This window comes from Octopus sinensis, linkage group LG6 (assembly GCF_006345805.1).
Source record: "Octopus sinensis linkage group LG6, ASM634580v1, whole genome shotgun sequence".
In the NCBI taxonomy this organism is placed as follows: domain Eukaryota; kingdom Metazoa; phylum Mollusca; class Cephalopoda; order Octopoda; family Octopodidae; genus Octopus; species Octopus sinensis.
In genome coordinates, this window is record NC_043002.1 from 82,393,466 (window position 1) to 82,411,129 (window position 17,664).

The 17,664-nt window shown below is 41.3% G+C and overlaps 1 protein-coding gene across 2 annotated transcripts in view; it reads left to right on the plus strand.

Annotated features, from left to right (window-relative positions):
* Positions 1-17,664, plus strand: part of LOC115213522 (zinc finger protein 239-like) — a 53,026-nt gene that overhangs the window by 1,403 nt on the left and 33,959 nt on the right. The window contains exon 1 of one of the 2 annotated variants that reach the window (XM_036504087.1): positions 6,718-7,145. The exons of the other annotated variant lie outside the window; for it this stretch is intronic. The gene's annotated coding sequence lies outside the window, so the exon portion shown is untranslated. Of the gene's footprint in view, positions 1-6,717; positions 7,146-17,664 lie in introns of those variants that run through there. 2 annotated transcript variants of the gene reach the window in all.

A 17,664-nucleotide genomic window follows, 5' to 3' on the forward strand; every position in this document is an offset into this window, starting at 1 on the left:
TGTTTCTGTGTCATTTCAGAATATGAGATGTTAGTGGTAAAAAAGAATTATTACGTCAAATATATCATGAATATTGATTGTCTTTTGAAGACTAATGGAAGATGTTACAATAGACATAACCCAGTTTATATAATAGATGAATGGTGAATAACTGAAATATTTCTTCTGAATTAATAGCAACATTTATTTTCCTGGAATATTTACAAAAGTATTTCACATTCTCTTTGAACACCGAATGTGTGTATATCATCTTCAGATATTGACAAAAATAGGAGTTGCTGTAAATATAACTGTGGAAGTATTTGAATGAACAAAGAAACAGAAACCTCAGGTTCAGTAAAAAGTAAGCAACATTTTAAACCATGAAAAATCTGTACTGGATTTTTGCAGAGTTTTGAATCTTTTTAAACATTTGTTTTCCAATTGTCTGACAATACAGACATAGACTTGCCCAAATGCATCAATATAATTAACATTGATATTTTTTCACTGTAGTTATAATAATCTGAAATGGAACTATCAAAGCGTGATATTCGAGCAATTTTGCTATTCAACTTCAAAAAAGGACGTAAAGCAGCTGAAAGTGCTCGCGATATCAATGAAACATTTGGTGAGGAAATGACCAGTGAGTGGTCAGCTCGAAAATGGTTTAAACGATTTCGTAGTGGTGATCTCAGCCTTGAAGATCGTGAGCGTAGTGGACGCCCGTCTGTCATCGATGATGGTCAATTAAAGACTGTCATTGAGAAAGATCCATGTAAAACTACTCGGAAACTGGCAGAAGAACTTAAAGTTAGCCAGAAAACTGCCTGCAACCACTTGCGTGCTCTCAGAAAATCAAGAAAGCTTGACAAATGGGTAAAACACGATTTGAATGAAAATTAGTAATTGTGCAAATATGAAATTTGCTTGCCGCTTTTTCTCTGTAACCAGACTGATCCATTTCTTGACCATATTGTAACTTGTGATGAAAAGTGGACAATAATAAAAAACGTTCTTCGCAGTGGTTGGACCAAATTGAGGCACCAAACATCTTCCCTAAACCCAAACTCTTCAAAAAGAAGGTTAAGGTGACTATTTTGTGGTGTGCAGATGGACTCATCCACTATAACTTCTTAAAACCTAGAAAAACCATTACTACAGAAACATATTGCTATGAAATTGCCAAAATGAATGCAAAACTGTTACTTGTCCATTCCAGACTGGTCAACAGAAGAGGGCCAACCATTCTTAATGACATTGCTTGACCACATTTCACTAATGACGATCCAGAAGTTGAGGGAACTTGGCTATGAAGTTCTTCCCCACCCAGCTTATTCCCCAGGCCTTTCTCCTACCAGCTTCCACTTTTTCAAGCACCTTGATGGTTTCCTGCAAGAGAAGAAGTTCAAAAATCAAGAAGTAGCCAAACTTTTTTATATACAGAATAGAAAAACCTCTATCCTGTGATATATACATAGCCTCCATTATGTCTGGGAAGAAAGACGGAACGGTCACAGTTGGGACGTCTTTGATCATATCTGTCCAATCAGATCCAACTCGGGACTAAACAAAAGGTGACAAAGGGAACAAGTCAAGGCAACAAGAGAGACTTTACCTGAGTGCTAGAAAGAGTAACTGAATCTTCCTGACGAAAAGAAAAGAAATGAAATTACCGTTTTCAAGAAAAAAAAAATAATGCAAGTTTATATTATTTTATAATGTTCACTTGGGAATTCATTACTTCTAGAAAAGAATAAGACAAAATAGTCATGGCTGGAGCGCCTTTTCTCACAGATCCATTACAATCAGAGCTATCTTGTGGTTAAAACAATATTCTTCACTGAATGATGAAGTAGCTGAAGTTAAAGAAAAGTTGAAAGAATAAAAGATCGCAAGTAGGCGCAGGAGTGGTTGTGTGGTAAGTAGCTTGCTTACCAACCACATGGTTCTGGGTTCAGTCCCACTGTGTGGCATCTTGGGCAAGTGTCTTCTGCTATAGCCTTGGGCCGACCAATGTCTTGTGAGTGGATTTGGTAGACGGAAACTGAAAGAAGCCTGTCATATATATATGTATATATATATGTATGTGTGTGTGTATATGTTTGTGTGTCTGTGTTTGTCCCCCTAGCATTGCTTGACAACCAATGCTGGTGTGTTTACGTCCCTGTCACTTAGCAGTTCGGCAAAAGAGACTGATAGAATAAGTACTGGGCTTACAAAGAATAAGTCCCGGGGTCGATTTGCTCGACTAAAGGTGGTGCTCCAGCATGGCTGCAGTCAAATGACTGAAACAAGTAAAAGAGTATCCATATTCCAAATATTGAGATTCCCTTAACTAACGTAATTTTATTCAGATTTTCGTATGAAATAAATAGAAAATGTTATGGGAACTTAGTACATATTATGGCTAATATCCAGTGTTGTACGAGAGTAGTTTCACGGATCTTGTCAATCCCAGTCATGGATTTTTTAATTAATTTTTCTTAGCTAAACAGTTTGAAACTTTGGATACTGGTTGAATGTATCAGAGGTTTTTCTATTCAGAATATAAAGAAGTTTGGCTACTTTTTCTAGCAGATCATACAACCACATACAGGCTCCATCGTTGGTCAGTCTCAGTAATAATTTTATTGTTATTTAGCCTCAAATCAACCCTGATACAACAAACCTATCATCAAAGACATTCCAGCCTTCAGCAAACTGTCTTTTTAGGGATAATCTAGGACGTTACGTACAATGGGCGTGTGATTTAAGTAGAGGGATACTTTGGCTGTTATTTTTAGCATGTCGAGCGACCAGGCAGAGGCTCTTTTATTGGTTCGATTGTGTGATGAGATTTGTTTTACACATATTTGTATGTATGTGTATATATCATCTGCAGAAATTAGAAATTAAGTCAAAAGCTGAGAGTTTCGTGTACTGGAACTTATCAAACACGAATTTGGCCATTATCACTCTGTAACTTCTGCCTATTATTAATGTGTGTGTGTGTATAATAATAATAATAATGAAATTATTGTATACAGTGCTTTATTGTATACACCACAACATGTATGTATGTATATATATATATATATGTGTGTGTGTATGTGTGTATTCAAAGAAATTCCAACTCTCTTTTTTATGTTTTATTTATATTCTTTATAATATTAATGTAGAATATAGAATATATAATATAAATAGTATATATAGTAAAATGAAATGAAGTATTGATTGTCTTATTGAATAGATGAAATATTGAATATCAAATATTAAGGGACTAGTATACTTTCTTGCATTTAAGCAGTCTTCAAGGTCCTAGGTTGTGACAGGAATGTGTATATATATATATATATATCATCATCATCATTTAACGTCCGCTTTCCATGCTGGCATGGGTTGGACGGTTCAACTGGGGTCTGGGGAGCCCGAAAGCTGCACCAGTCCAGTCAGATCTGGCAGTGTTTCTACAGCTGGATGCCCTTCCTAACGCCAACCACTCCGAGAGTGTAGTGGGTGATTTTATGTGCCACCGACACAGGTGCCAGGCGAGGCTGGCAAACGGCCACGCTCGGATGGTGTTTTTATGTGCCACCGACACAGGTGCCAGATGAGGCTGGCAAACGGCCACGATATATATATATACATACATGGATGGAAATAGAAGTACTTAAACTGAGAGCTAAGACGAATGAAGAAAAAGTAAAAACCATAGATGTAGAAAACAACGAAGAAGTCATCAAACTAACAGACAACATCAATACTGAAACATTACTTACACTATGGAAAGAAGAATGTGAAAAAGAAGGACTAAAGTCCCTCCAACGATGGGAAAAGAGCGCCAACTGGTTCTTGGATTATGAAACCAACTTCAAAAATGAACTCATATCCAACAACCCCTTCATAAAATTAAGTAAAACAAAATCAAATACTAACAGAACGGAACAACCACCAAGAAATCTAAACACACTCTACACCAGAAAAATACATTTAAAATGTACCCCACACTACCTACACCAACCCCAAAACACTTACAGGGGCCCACCACACCATTTAGAGAACCAAAGGGCTACAACATACAATTCTATGAAAAACAATCCACATAACCAAACTAAGACTCCACCACCAAACATCTACCCTAGGAACCAACTATACAAACCTAACAAACAACAAATACACTACAGAAGAAACAACTACCAACACAATATACCTGATAAACTAAGACGGAACACGAGGTACAAAAACACACTACAAAACAGAGCACCACAAACTCACTCTGAAAATGATAACAACAGGAGACAGATAAACAGTATTTTTGAACATAACTACACCAACCATTTTTTAGACCTAACACACAGGAACAGGGATACACGATGGCAACGGACAAACAAAAGAAACCACAGGTAATTAAAATAATCAATCTCTCAAATAAAGAACTTACACCTAACGAAATAAGCATACTTTCCAAAGGACTTAAATTTACACCAACCCCACAACGTTCTAATTACTATGAAATGAAAGATGATATTTCTGAATTTTGTAGGAAACTAAGACTTGCTGAGGAATTTCATGGCAAACAAATAGATGAATCAATAGCTAGAAACAACAGCAATTACACCCCTACCAAGGGAAAGAATAAAGCCTTAGACTGCTATTGTGACTACATAACTAATTTCCCTTTTCAATTCACCAAGAAACAAAAACATAGCCAAAACTTTAACAAAAGAGAATGGAATGACCTCATCAAACTAAGAGAAGACAAAACAATAACAATTAAGGAGGCAGATAAGGGCAACGCGGTAGTATTAATGACTACAAACGATTATAAAAATTTAGTGCTATCCCTATTAAAAGATGAAACGTATTATGAAAGGGCCCAACAGTATAATCAGCCAAAAATAATGTATAACCTCAGGACATTAATCAACACATACCGAGAAGGACTCACGGACAAGGAGTACGAATACATCACTAACTTTAAGTGCAAATCAAGTTTGTTCTACGGTATCCCTAAAGTCCACAAAAGCCAAATAATTAGTGAAACATGCAAAACATCTACCGATATACTCATCAAAATCCCTTCACCAAATGATCTTAAATTTAGACCGATAATAGCAGGCCCAGCATGTGAAACTCACCGCCTCAGCAATTTCTTAGACACACTTCTTAAACCTTTCCTAAAGCACATCAAAAGCTACGTAAGAGATGATATAGACATGCTTAACCACCTCCCCAAAACAGTCAATGAGAAAACCCTTCTAGTATCCTTCGACGTAATTAACCTTTATTCAAACATCCCTCACACCCTAGGAATAGAAGCGATCACTTTCTGGCTAAATAACTACTCCTTTGAACTCCCAACTCGCATAAATAAAGAACTTATAATAGAAGGACTTACATTTATTTTAGAAAACAATTACTTTATTTTTGACAATAATTTCTACAGACAAAGATCGGGAACAGCGATGGGCACGCGTACTGCGCCTTTTTTTGCCAACCTAGTGATGGGATACCTCGAGAAAATACTCTACCAGAAAACACTCGAGAAATATGGAAACACCTTCTCCACCTATATCCAGAACAACTGGAAAAGCTACCTCGACGACTGCTTTATCCTCTGGGATAAAAGTATAGAGAAACTTGAGGAATTTAAAATACTATTAAATGGAATAAATGATAATATTCAGTTCACGATGGATCATAACGAAGAAGAATTGCCATTTTTAGACATCCTCATTAAGAAAGCCGGCAACAAAATAGAGACAGATATCTATTATAAATCGACAAACTCCAAGCAGTACCTACCCTTTGATTCATGCCACCCAAGACACACTAGAATAAATGTCCCTTTTTGTTTAGCTAGAAGGATTTGCACCATAATATCAGACACAAACACCCAACACACACGTCTCCAGGAACTTAGAACTACACTCACAAATAGAAATTATCCACAGCCCCTAATAGACAGTGCAATCCAACGGGCACTTAAATTAAGTATAGAAGACCTGAGACAAACAAAACCAAAAAAGAAAGAAAAATTAAAAACCCTTCCCTATATCTCTACACACAACCCACTTAACAATGCGGCCTTCAGCACCATACTACAAAGCACAGCCCTACTAAAGGGAGACCCAAAGATGAACCGGATCCTCGAAACACACACCATCATTAAAAGTAAACGGCAACCAAAATCCTTGAAAAGGATTTTAACCCAAGCTAAACTGCACTCAACATCAACCACAAAACCAGCAGTTAGAAAATGTGGAAAGCCCAACTGCGGAATCTGTGTCATCTTGGTAGAAGGTTCAGAATTTATACTAAAGCAAGGCCATCAGTTCACCATTAGAACAAACTTCACCTGTGCATCAGAAAACTTAATTTACATCTTAACATGCGCAGGTTGCAATAGGCAGTATATAGGCCATACAAAAAATAGCTTACGTAAAAGGATGGCGGTGCATAAATCCCAAATTAGAAACCCTGAATACCGGAAAATACCAGTCAGCGGACACATAGATAGATGTGCTTCAAATGAAAATCCGAAATTTACAACTTGCCCACTTTACAAATTCAGTGACAGCGTAACCTTCACCCAACGCCAAAATAAAGAACTTTATTTCATCAAAAAATTTAGACCAAGTTTGAACACCCTGGGCCAGGAATATTAAAACAAAACATTGGTCTTCCGAAAAGGAAAAATGAAATTCTACCACAACCACCACGATCACTACGACTGCTTCCACTATCACTACTACTACAACCACCGTGGTCACTACTATTGCTGCTATGAGCAACAGTCCTCTACTACTGCTGCTGCTACGGCCACAGCTTAACTGCTACAACCCCAACCACCACCACGGTTGCCAAAACTACGACCAACAGTAACTGCTACTACTGCCATTTAAGCCACTAAACATACTGCTGCTGCTAGGACAGCCACAACTTAGCTACCACAACCAATAAGCTGCTGCAACCCCAACCACCACCACGGTTACTACTACTACGACCAACAATCACTACTGCTGCTACCATTCCATTGGAACACAAGGAAAAAAAAAATAAGCACATGGTTCCTTTTGATACCAGCAAGAAACAATAATGAACTTCTTTACTACACTCAACTATAATATAGCGATTATACCAACTACCGACAAAACACCACCACATGGATTCTATTGAGACCAGTAAGAAACAATTATGAACTTTTCTATTGCACTTTTCTTTCTATAATATTTTTGATAAGGTTCGTTTTTTCAAGAACCGAAACATGTAAAATTCATAAGAAAATTAAAATTTATCTAATATAGTGGCGTTTTCAAACTTCTTTTTTACAAATATATATATATATATATCATCATCATTATCATCATCGTTTAACGTCCGTTTTCCATGCTAGCATGGGTTGAACGGTTCAACTGGGGTCTGGGAAGCCAGGAGGCTGTGCCAGGCTCCAATCTGATCTGGCAGTGTTTCTGCAGCTGGATGCCCTTCCTAACGCCAACCACTCCGCGAGTGTAGTGGGTGCTTTTTACGTGCCACCTGCACAGGTGCCAGACGAGGCTGGCAAACGGCCACAATCGGATGGTGCTTTTTACGTGCCACAATCGGATTGTGCATTTTACGTGCCACTGGCACGGAGGCCAGTCGGGGCGGCACTGGCAACAGCCACGTTCAGATGGTTCTCTTACATGCCATCGGCACTGGTATCACAGCTACAATTTCCATTGATGTTGATTGATTTAGATTTTCATTTTCATTTTCACTTGCCGCAACAGGTCTACACAAGTAGGGTTTGTGTCACAAGAAGGAAAGGTATGCACAAGTGGGCTGGCTACATCCCAGGTAGAGGCCACGGGCTATGGTCTCACTTGTCCTGCTGGGTCTTCCCACGCACAGCATACTTCCAAAGGTCTCAGTCTCTGGTCATTTCCTCGGTGAGACCTAATGTTCGAAGGTCATGCTTCACCACCTCATCCCAGGTTTTCCTGGGTCTACCTCTTCCACAGGTTCCCTCAACCGCTAGGGTGTGGCACTTTTTCACACAACTATCTTCATCCATTCTCGCTACATGACCATACCAGCACAAACATCTCTCTTGCACACCACATCTGATGCTTCTTAAGTCCAACTTTTCTCTCAAGGTACTTACACTCTGTCGAGTATGAACACTGACATTACACATCCATCGGAGCATACTGGATTCATTTCTTATGAGCTTACTCATGTCCTCAGCAGTCACGGCCCAAGTTTCACTGCTATGTAGCATGACTTTTCGTACATATGCGTCATACAGTCTGCCTTTTATTCTGATTGAGAGGCCTTTTGTCACCAGCGGAGGTAATAGCTCTCTGAACTTTGCCCAGGCTATTCTTACTCTAGCAGTTACACTTTCAGCACACCCACCCCCGCGACTGACTTGGTCACCTAGGTAACAGAAGCTATCAACAATTTCTAGTTTTTCTCCCTGGAATGCGGCAGAAGTTGGTCTCTGAGCATTTTCAGTGTTTATTGCTCCTGAGTATCTGCCACATACAAAAACTACCTTCCTAGTTAGCCTTCTTTTGACATTGCTGCACCTCTTATGTGTCCATAGCTTACACTTGGTGCATCTTATAGAGCTTCTGCCTACGCCTTTTCTACAGATCGAGCAGGGCCATCTACCTGAAGGCGTTTGATTTACCTGCCTTCCTACACATTAGGACCTTGGTTTTAGCTAGGTTGATTTTAAAGCCCTTCGATTCTAATCCTTGTCTCCACATTTGAAACTTTGCCTCTAGTTCTGATAGTGACTCAGCAATTAGAGCAAGGTCATCAGCATATACCTTGCTCTAATAGCTGAGTCACTACCAGAACTATATATATGCGGGCCACCATTCGCTCCAATCTCTCCAAACTACATACCATCAACCGCCTTCTTCCTCCTGCTTTCTCCACCTTCTTCTCCTCTCTGCCGCCTCTCTATGCTCCAAACACGCTACGCTTCATTATCCATTTGAATCAACTCTTCCATCAATTTCTTTCTGATACCAAACTTCGTAAACTCCAATCACTCTTCCATTCCACCCTACCCGACGCCACTACCCCAACTCCTCCACCCCCACCCTTCTCCCCTCCCGATAGGCTCCGTCCACCCACACCTAACCCCACTGCCCCTCCCTACAACCCCTTCTCCCCTCCCGTTAGGCTCCATCCACCTACACCTAACCCTACTGCCCCGCCCAACCACTCCCCACACACCTCCCCAATCCCTCCCCTCAGACCTCCACGAGACCTACCACCCCTCCTACTTCTATTCCACCCACCCCTTCTCCACTTCCGTCTGTTGTTACCATTCCCCCCGATCTTCCCCTCTCTGCGCTGAACGCTCCGTCCTTGGTAGGGGTCTGCGTTTCATCCCCCTCACTCCATCCTGTAAGGAATTCCAGACGCGAGTTGATGTCCACAGCTTTGTGCGCCGTGTCCGGTTGGGTGCGCATTACCACGACTCGCCACCCACACCCAACGAAGAGGATGACTGCTTCACTGGCCTGGGCCGCCGACCGTGGACGCCTGCCCCTGGCCAGATCCTAGCAGTGGATCTTTTCGCGGGCGCTTGTCAGCGTGCATTGGAGCGGTTCAACTTCTCCAGGCGCCAACGCCGCCTCTACATCTCCCCGGCTGAGCTCTTGGCTCTTCGTTCCCTCCAACGGCGCGCTGACATTATCATCAAACCGGCTGACAAGGGTGGAGCTGTAGTGGTGTGGCGCGCGGACCTCTATAGGGCCGAGGCTTTCCGCCAACTCAATGACACCTCCTTCTATTCCCCTCTGCCCTCTAACCCCACACGTAGCTACCAACAGACGGTATCCTCTACTGTCCAAGACCTCATCTCGTCCTCCCGTCTCCCCCGCACCGCATCCAACCTAATTGTGCGAACCTCACGTACCCCCACCATTTACTTCCTCCCCAAAATCCACAAACCCAACACCCTGGCCGCCCATCGTCTCCGCCTGTAACTGCCCCACGGAGCTCATCTCTAAATACCTCGACCGTGTCCTTGCCCCCCTAGTGGCATCTCTTCCCTCCCACATCCACGATACCAACCATGCTCTCCGGCTTTTCAACTCTTTCTCCTTCCTCCCGGCTCCTCAAATCCTTTTTACTATGGACATCCAAAGCCTCTATACTGTTATCCCTCACCACGAAGGACTGCAGGCCCTTCGACACTTTCTTGACCTCCGCTCTAACCCTGTACCTGACACCTCCACACTCATTCGTCTGGCCGAACTTGTCCTTACTCTGAACTGCTTCTCGTTCGCGGGCGAGTTCTACCATCAGTCTCGGGAGTGGCCATGGGAACGCGAATGGGCCCCAACTATGCGAACCTGTTCGTTGGCTATGTTGAGGCCCAAATATTCTCTAATTCACTGGTCCCACTCCTGAACTATATGGTCGTTATATTGACGACATTATCGGTGCCACCTCACTCTCCCGCGAACATCTAGATTCCTTCCTCTCTTTCGTCCAATCTTTCCATCCAGCCCTCCACTTCACTTCCACTATCTCCAACACCTCTGTCTCCTTCCTCGACATTTCGGTTAGCATTCTTCACTCCACTCTTACCACCTCCATTCACTACAAACACACAGACTCACACTCATACCTCAACTTCTCTTCCTCCCACCCAGAACACACCAAGCTTTCCATCCCCTATTCCCAATTCCTCCGTCTACGTAGGCTCTGTAGTGACGACCATGACTTGAGACTCAGTCTCAACGTATGGCTCACCACTTCACCCTACGTGGATACCCCCTCACCACTATCAACACCGCCCTTGCCAGAGCACGGTCCGTGGACCGTGTATCTGCTCTCTCTCCCCGAACCCGCCCTGTAGTCTCTCCCGCCTCCTTTTCCCCTCACTTACCACCCCACGACCCTACGTCTCCAACGCACCATTCTTCGAGCTTTCCGTCATCTCCAGTCCGACCCGTCACTTCACACCTCTTCCCTAACCGACCCCTCCCCTCTTTCAAACGAGCCCACAACCTTCGAGACCTTTTGGTCCATAGCTCCTTCCCTGACCCTACCTCCAACCCGGCTCGTTCCCCTGCTCCCGCCCACGTTGCCGCACTTGCCCTTACCTCTCCAACACCACCCGCCTCACTAGCACCCACCATCGACCTATCCCATCATCCACTCCTTCACCTGCACCTCCAGCAATATTATCTATTGCATCTCTTGCTCTCTCTGCAATCCTTGTACATCGGACAAACGGGACGCCGCTTGGCTGACCGGTTCGCGGAACACCTTCGTGACATCCACCTTGCGAACGACACCACGGTCTCACGCCATTTCCGCTCCACCGGTCACTCCTTGCAACACCTATCTGTGTTCGGTTTGTCCTTACACAGAGGCCATCCGGATTCCCGTTTGCGCCGTGAACAGGAATTAATCTTCTCTCTTCGCTCTTATACGCCATTTGGTCTCAACTCTCCCCCCTCCCCCTCCTCACCTATCCTTTCTCCCCCCGACCCCTACTTCTTCAGTCCTTCATCCTTTCACCCCTACTCCCCTTCCTTCTTCCCTCTTTCTCCCTCCCTCTTCCCCTTCCCTCTGCTCCCTCTCTCCCCTTCCTTCTCCCCCATCCTCTCCTCTTTCCCCCTTCTCCTCCCCCTCTTCTTCCCCTCCCCTTCTCCCCCTCCCCCTCTTCTCCTCACTAAACAACATGACTTACACATCACATCACCATGATGTGCCATACTAATACACACACAACTAATACATACTAATACGTACTAATACATACTAGTACATACTAACTTACACCAACCCTATACATACACACGTCCAGACCCCGCATACGCACTTATACTCTCTCACACACACACACACCTATACATACCAATACGTACTAATACATACTAATACATACACCAACCCCATACATACGCACGTCCAGACCAATCCTACGCACTAATACTCTCTCATACACACACACACACACACACACACACAGCCTTATACATACTATATATACACCAACCCTATACATACACACATCCAGACCCCTCCCACGCACTTTTAGCTGGTCCTCAACCCGTTTATCAACCCTATTATCTCCCCTTATTTCGCTCTCGCGTCTCATGTTTGATCTTTGACCTCTGGCCGAAATCAGATCGCCATGTTGATTCGTTAGCTACTGCACGCATCTTTTTTCTCTCCTTCTTTCTGTTTTTCTCTCTCTGTGTATCTTTCTGTTGAAGAGCGTAGGCTCGAAACGTTAAAGACTTGTTTTATTTATATTTCCTGAGCGCCATACTAATACAATTGTTCGTTTGTTTCCACCTGCCTTCGTCATTTGTTTATTTTCATAAAGCTTCCCGTTATATATATATATAATATATATATTATATATATTATATAATAATATATATATATATTATATATATATATACATACATATACATATACACACATACATACATATGCACATACATACATAAATGCATACATGCACACATACATATGTACATATATATCATGAACTAACTGTTACTTTCTCAGATGCAGCATGGAGTTTTATCAGTGAACAGTTCGCGGTCTCAAAGTGACGAAAATATTTTCACAAATTAAATTTAAATGTTGAAGTGAATCTAACGGTTTTTGTGTGTTCTTAAATGGCTTATAAACACCTTCCACGCTGCAATTGTTGCGTTCCAGCACACGATCTCAGGTCAGGTCACTTGCTATGCAAGTACATCTCCGTAATATATATAATATATATATATATATATATAATATATATATATATATATATATATATATAGAGAGAGAGAGAGAGAGAGAGAGAGAGAGAGATACATTATCATATATGTTGCTATAAAAACATTTCTGGTTATTAAAAAAGGTTTTGTTAGCAGAGATTTTCAGTTTAAATTTTTCTTTGTCGAAGATTCATCGTTTTGTCAATGGACCCATATTGTTGTCCGCAAACAACAGCAGTAACTTGCTACAGTTGAATACATGTCGTTGATTGGTTAAAATTACCCAAATATGACAACTTTAACACAAGATAACTTATAAAATACAAAATTTTGTCAAAACCGCAGGAGTGGCCGTGTGGTTAGTAGCTTGCTTAACAACCACATGGTTCCGGGTTCAGTCCCACTGCGTGGCACCTTCGGCAACTGTCTTTTACTATAGCCTCGGCCGACCAAAACCTTGTAAGGGGATTTGGTAGATGGAAACTGAAAAAAGTCCGTCGTATATATGTATATATGTGTGTGTGTATGTATGTATGTTTGTGTGTCTGTGTTTGTCCCCGCAACATCGCTTGACAACCGATGCTGGTGTGTATACGTCCCCGTAACCTGGCGGTTCGGCAAAAGAGCCCGATAGAATAAGTACTAGGCTTACAATGAATAAATCCTGGGGTCGATTTGCTCGACGAAAGGCGGTGCTCCAGCATGGCCACAGTCAAATGACTGAACCAAGTAAAAAAGTAAAGTGGAAGTATGCAAAAAAACATTATTTTCCATCTTACTGTTTCGTTTCGTTTTGAAAAATAAAAATTTATTTTATGGCTTGTTATTGTTTACATTTTGAATTACATAATCTTTATGGGATGAGGGGCAAAATTTTCTACGTGCAACGGTGGACCTTAATCCGGCCCTGTATAAGTAGCAATTGAATTGAAATAAGCAGTTTTGCATCTTTTTCTTAAAATTCGCATTTCTAAAATGTAATCACCGACACATTAAAAACTGACCAAAAGAGTAATAATACGAAATACACATCTGAGGGTAATTTCGTTGACTTACAGTGTCGGTTTTTCGTAGAGTCTTCAAATGACATTTCCCGCTAAATCTCTTTTTCATGTATTTAAAGATATTTCGTATTAAACACTGATTTATTTATCCTAACAGGTAAGATATACTACATATTTTATTTTAGTAAAAGCCAATGAACCTAGCTAATTAGAAATTCCAGACAATAGTGAAAGTTTTCAATATTACTAGTCTAAGATCGATTTTAATTAGGCGTAACTTCGGTATACGACCCGGAAGTATCGGATACATTTCAAGAAAGTGTTTTTTTTAAAATATATATAGGGGGTTAGGGGTGGAAGAAAAGGGTTTCTGTTATCTTCAGAAATGCAAACACAGCCACTTAGGGTACCTATACCGAAGGATCGCCCCGTTCTTTAATAAAAGCCAATGGACCTGGCTACTTGACTGAAAGTTTTCAATATTGCTAGTGTGACATCGATATAAATTCTGTACTCCGGTAAACTTCTTTAATTAGGCGAATAAAATCTAAAGTGTATTTTATTTGGTATTGCCATGAAAAAGCACCAAATTTTCATTTCTTTTATTACAGTAAATATTCCATTTGCTAATTGTCCCCATCCAAAGCCGTTTATTGTTTTATCATAAAATTATCACTTGCGTCATATCTCTGCTGTTTCTTTTCTCTCAAAATGATCCACGTTAATAGTTTACATTTTTTTCCCGTTCCAATCGTCTTGATTGCTCTTATAGATATAATCAATTAATTCCATTTATAGATTGTATATTCGCTGGAATTGAGCGGATTAGCAAACGTCGCTTTGTTGTTCCTGTGACTGGTCAGAAGCGTGACAAAGCTACATTGCTTCCACTAATTCAAAAATACATCAAACCTGGCTCAGTTATGTACAGTGATTCTTGGACGGCTTAAAAAGATATACAAACTTTGGGTTCTCAGCATTAAATGATAAACCACAAAGAAACTTTTGCTCCCTAACTTGTTACATTCTACCAACTATTTCTTGTGAAATATTTATCTAAAAGGATTGCCCAACATTTACTGAATCTTGAGTCTGTGTGCCCCAGATTCCTGAATTCTGTTCTCATCCCCTTCTAAGTAAAATGCATGTCATCTGGATGGTGAGGAATACTTCATTGGGAGTGGTAACAACTAGGGTACTGTAGCTGACTGCTTATTGTTATCATATGTCTTTTGGTTTCCTGTAGCTTTGCTCTCTTTTATGAGGGGTGTTCGATAAGTAATGCTCCTGACCCACTTCCCATAGCAGTAGAGCAACGAAACTTGGCACAGTTATTAGTCTTTTGCTACATAGGAACCACACAGAGTTACGCATTTCTCCCATCGTTTGATGCAGCTCTGGAGACCGTTTTTGTAGAAGACCCTAGCTTGGTCCTCCAATCACGACGTGACTTCAGAAATCAAGGCTGCATTATCTGGGAAACGCTTTCCTTTCAAAAACAAACTTCATGGCTGGGAAGAGGTGAAAATCAGAGGGTGCAAGGTCAGGAGAGTAGGGGGGATGGGGGAGGAGTTCATAGCCGTATGCTTGTGCTTCTGATCTGGTGACACGCGAGTTGTGGACCGGAGCATTGTCCTGCAGGAGGAGGATGCCTTTGCTGATCTTGCCCCGCCTCTTGATTTTGATAGCTTCTCTTAATTTCCTCAAAAGTGAAGCATAATAGGCTCCTGTAATTGTGGTACCCTTTGCCAGGAAATCTGTTATCACTACTCCGTCCTGGTCCCAGAAGACTGTGAGCATGACCTTGCCAGCGGAGGGCTGCACCCTTGCCTTCTTTGGAGGTGAGTCACGGTACTTCCACTGCATTGACTGGGCTTTGGTCTCTGGATCATAGTGATGGACCCAGGTTTCATCCTGTGTAATCAGTCTTTTGAAAAATTTTGACTCATCTTCTTGGCACATCTCCAAATTCATCCTCGAGCACTCGACGCGTTCTTGCTTCTGTAAAGGTGTGAGCAACCTGGGAGTCCACCTGGCAGACACCTTTTGCATATGAAAATGGTCATGAATGATAGTTTCCACAGACCCAGTACTAATCTTGACCTCGTGGGCTATTTGGCGAATAGTTATACGTCGCTCTTCCAAAATGGCAGCCTCAACTTGACGGACAGATGCCTCATCAATGGCAGAAGCGGGGTGACCAGATCTGGGAACTGTTTCCACAGAGTTCCGACCATGTTTGAATTCACGATGCCAGCGTTTTACAAGGTCATATGACGGGGCATCATCACCATAAGTTACTTTCATTTCATCAAAAGTGTGCGTCCTTTCAAATACAAAAACCGGATCACTGCTCGACACTCAACAGGCTCCATTTCACATTTGACTCAGTTCAAACACCTGTAAATCAGAAACCACAATTAGTTCAGAGCTGTAATTTGCCATTTAATCTATAGAGATAGAAATAATTACTCATGCAAAATTTCAGCTAGATCAAACAATTGCAAGTGGGTCAGGGGCATTACTTATTGAACGTCCCTCGTACAAACCCAGTGAGCATATATTTCCTATTTCAGAGAAATTCAAACAATAGATATAGGATCCAAGTTAAAAAGATTCTCAACAATTCAACTTCTCTGGTTGACATTAAGATACCCACCCTCAATAGGGGCCTCAACTCTCACATTTTAAAGTTCCATGACCTCCATTTATCAGGAGAAAAATCCTTTTAACAGGTTCTATAAGACTGAAATTTTAGAATATGCGCATAAAAATCAGTAGTATGGGATACATGTGGTATGATTACAATTTCTTTAGGGGGTGTAAAGAAGGAAATAACCCTCATCTGCAATTTTCATGAAATTTGAAACATAGGTATTCCAGTTCATTACAGAAAATATAACAGAAAAGTTTAATTCTTCAATTACATATAACAAGGGCAACTCTGCTAGTACACATATATATATATATATTAAAGTAATCAAGTTAATGTCAGATTATTAACTGATCAATGGTTCTGCATACACAAAGCCTTTGTAGATGCAAAACATTTGGTCACTCTATGACTGGACATCAACTCAATAACTTCAATACACACACACACACACAAACATGTATAAAAAGCACCAACCGATCATGGCCATTGCCAGCCTCACCTGGACCTGGTACAGCCTTCTGGGTTCCCAGACCCATGTCGAACTGTCCAACCCATGCTAGCATGGAAAACGGACGTTAAACGATGATGATGATGATATATATATATATATATATATATATATATATATATATATATACACAAACATACATATACATAAATTTTAGTTTCAATAGGTAGATGTGTGACATACTTCTGATGACACCCACACACACATATAACTGTATTCCTAACCTCTTGACACCTTCCCCATATCATCTCTTACTTTGTGAGGGTTTTTTCCTTGCATCTTGTCACCAACATCTTATTTTTATTCCTGATACTCCCACCCACTCTTAGGTAAAAGTATGTTAACTATGTATCTTCTCTATAGCAAAACATTTCTTCTTTCGTGCAAAATCACATTTCAGGCCTTTTAAACTCTCTCCTCCCACTTAGCGAAGGGAACTGCTTTTTTTGTCTTATTTTTTCATATCTTACAAGTTACTTGGCAACCCGTCACTAGTGCTGGTAGTAAGAAACAAGCACCCAGTGCACACTGCGAAGTTGTTAGCGCTAGGAAGGGTATCCAGCTGTGGAAACTATACCAAAGTTGACATGTATTGATGAGGAATATGAGGGAGGGAAGGAGAAAGCAGGAGGAAAGACGAATGGATTGGACGTGTACGTACATAGATAAATGAACACGCACATTCTTAAGTACAGACAAACACGAGTGTATCACTTCTAATTAAACTGCGACCATGCCGAAGTATCAGCTCGTAGGTTCCGTTCAGCAATGCAACACCAGAACTTAGTTTTC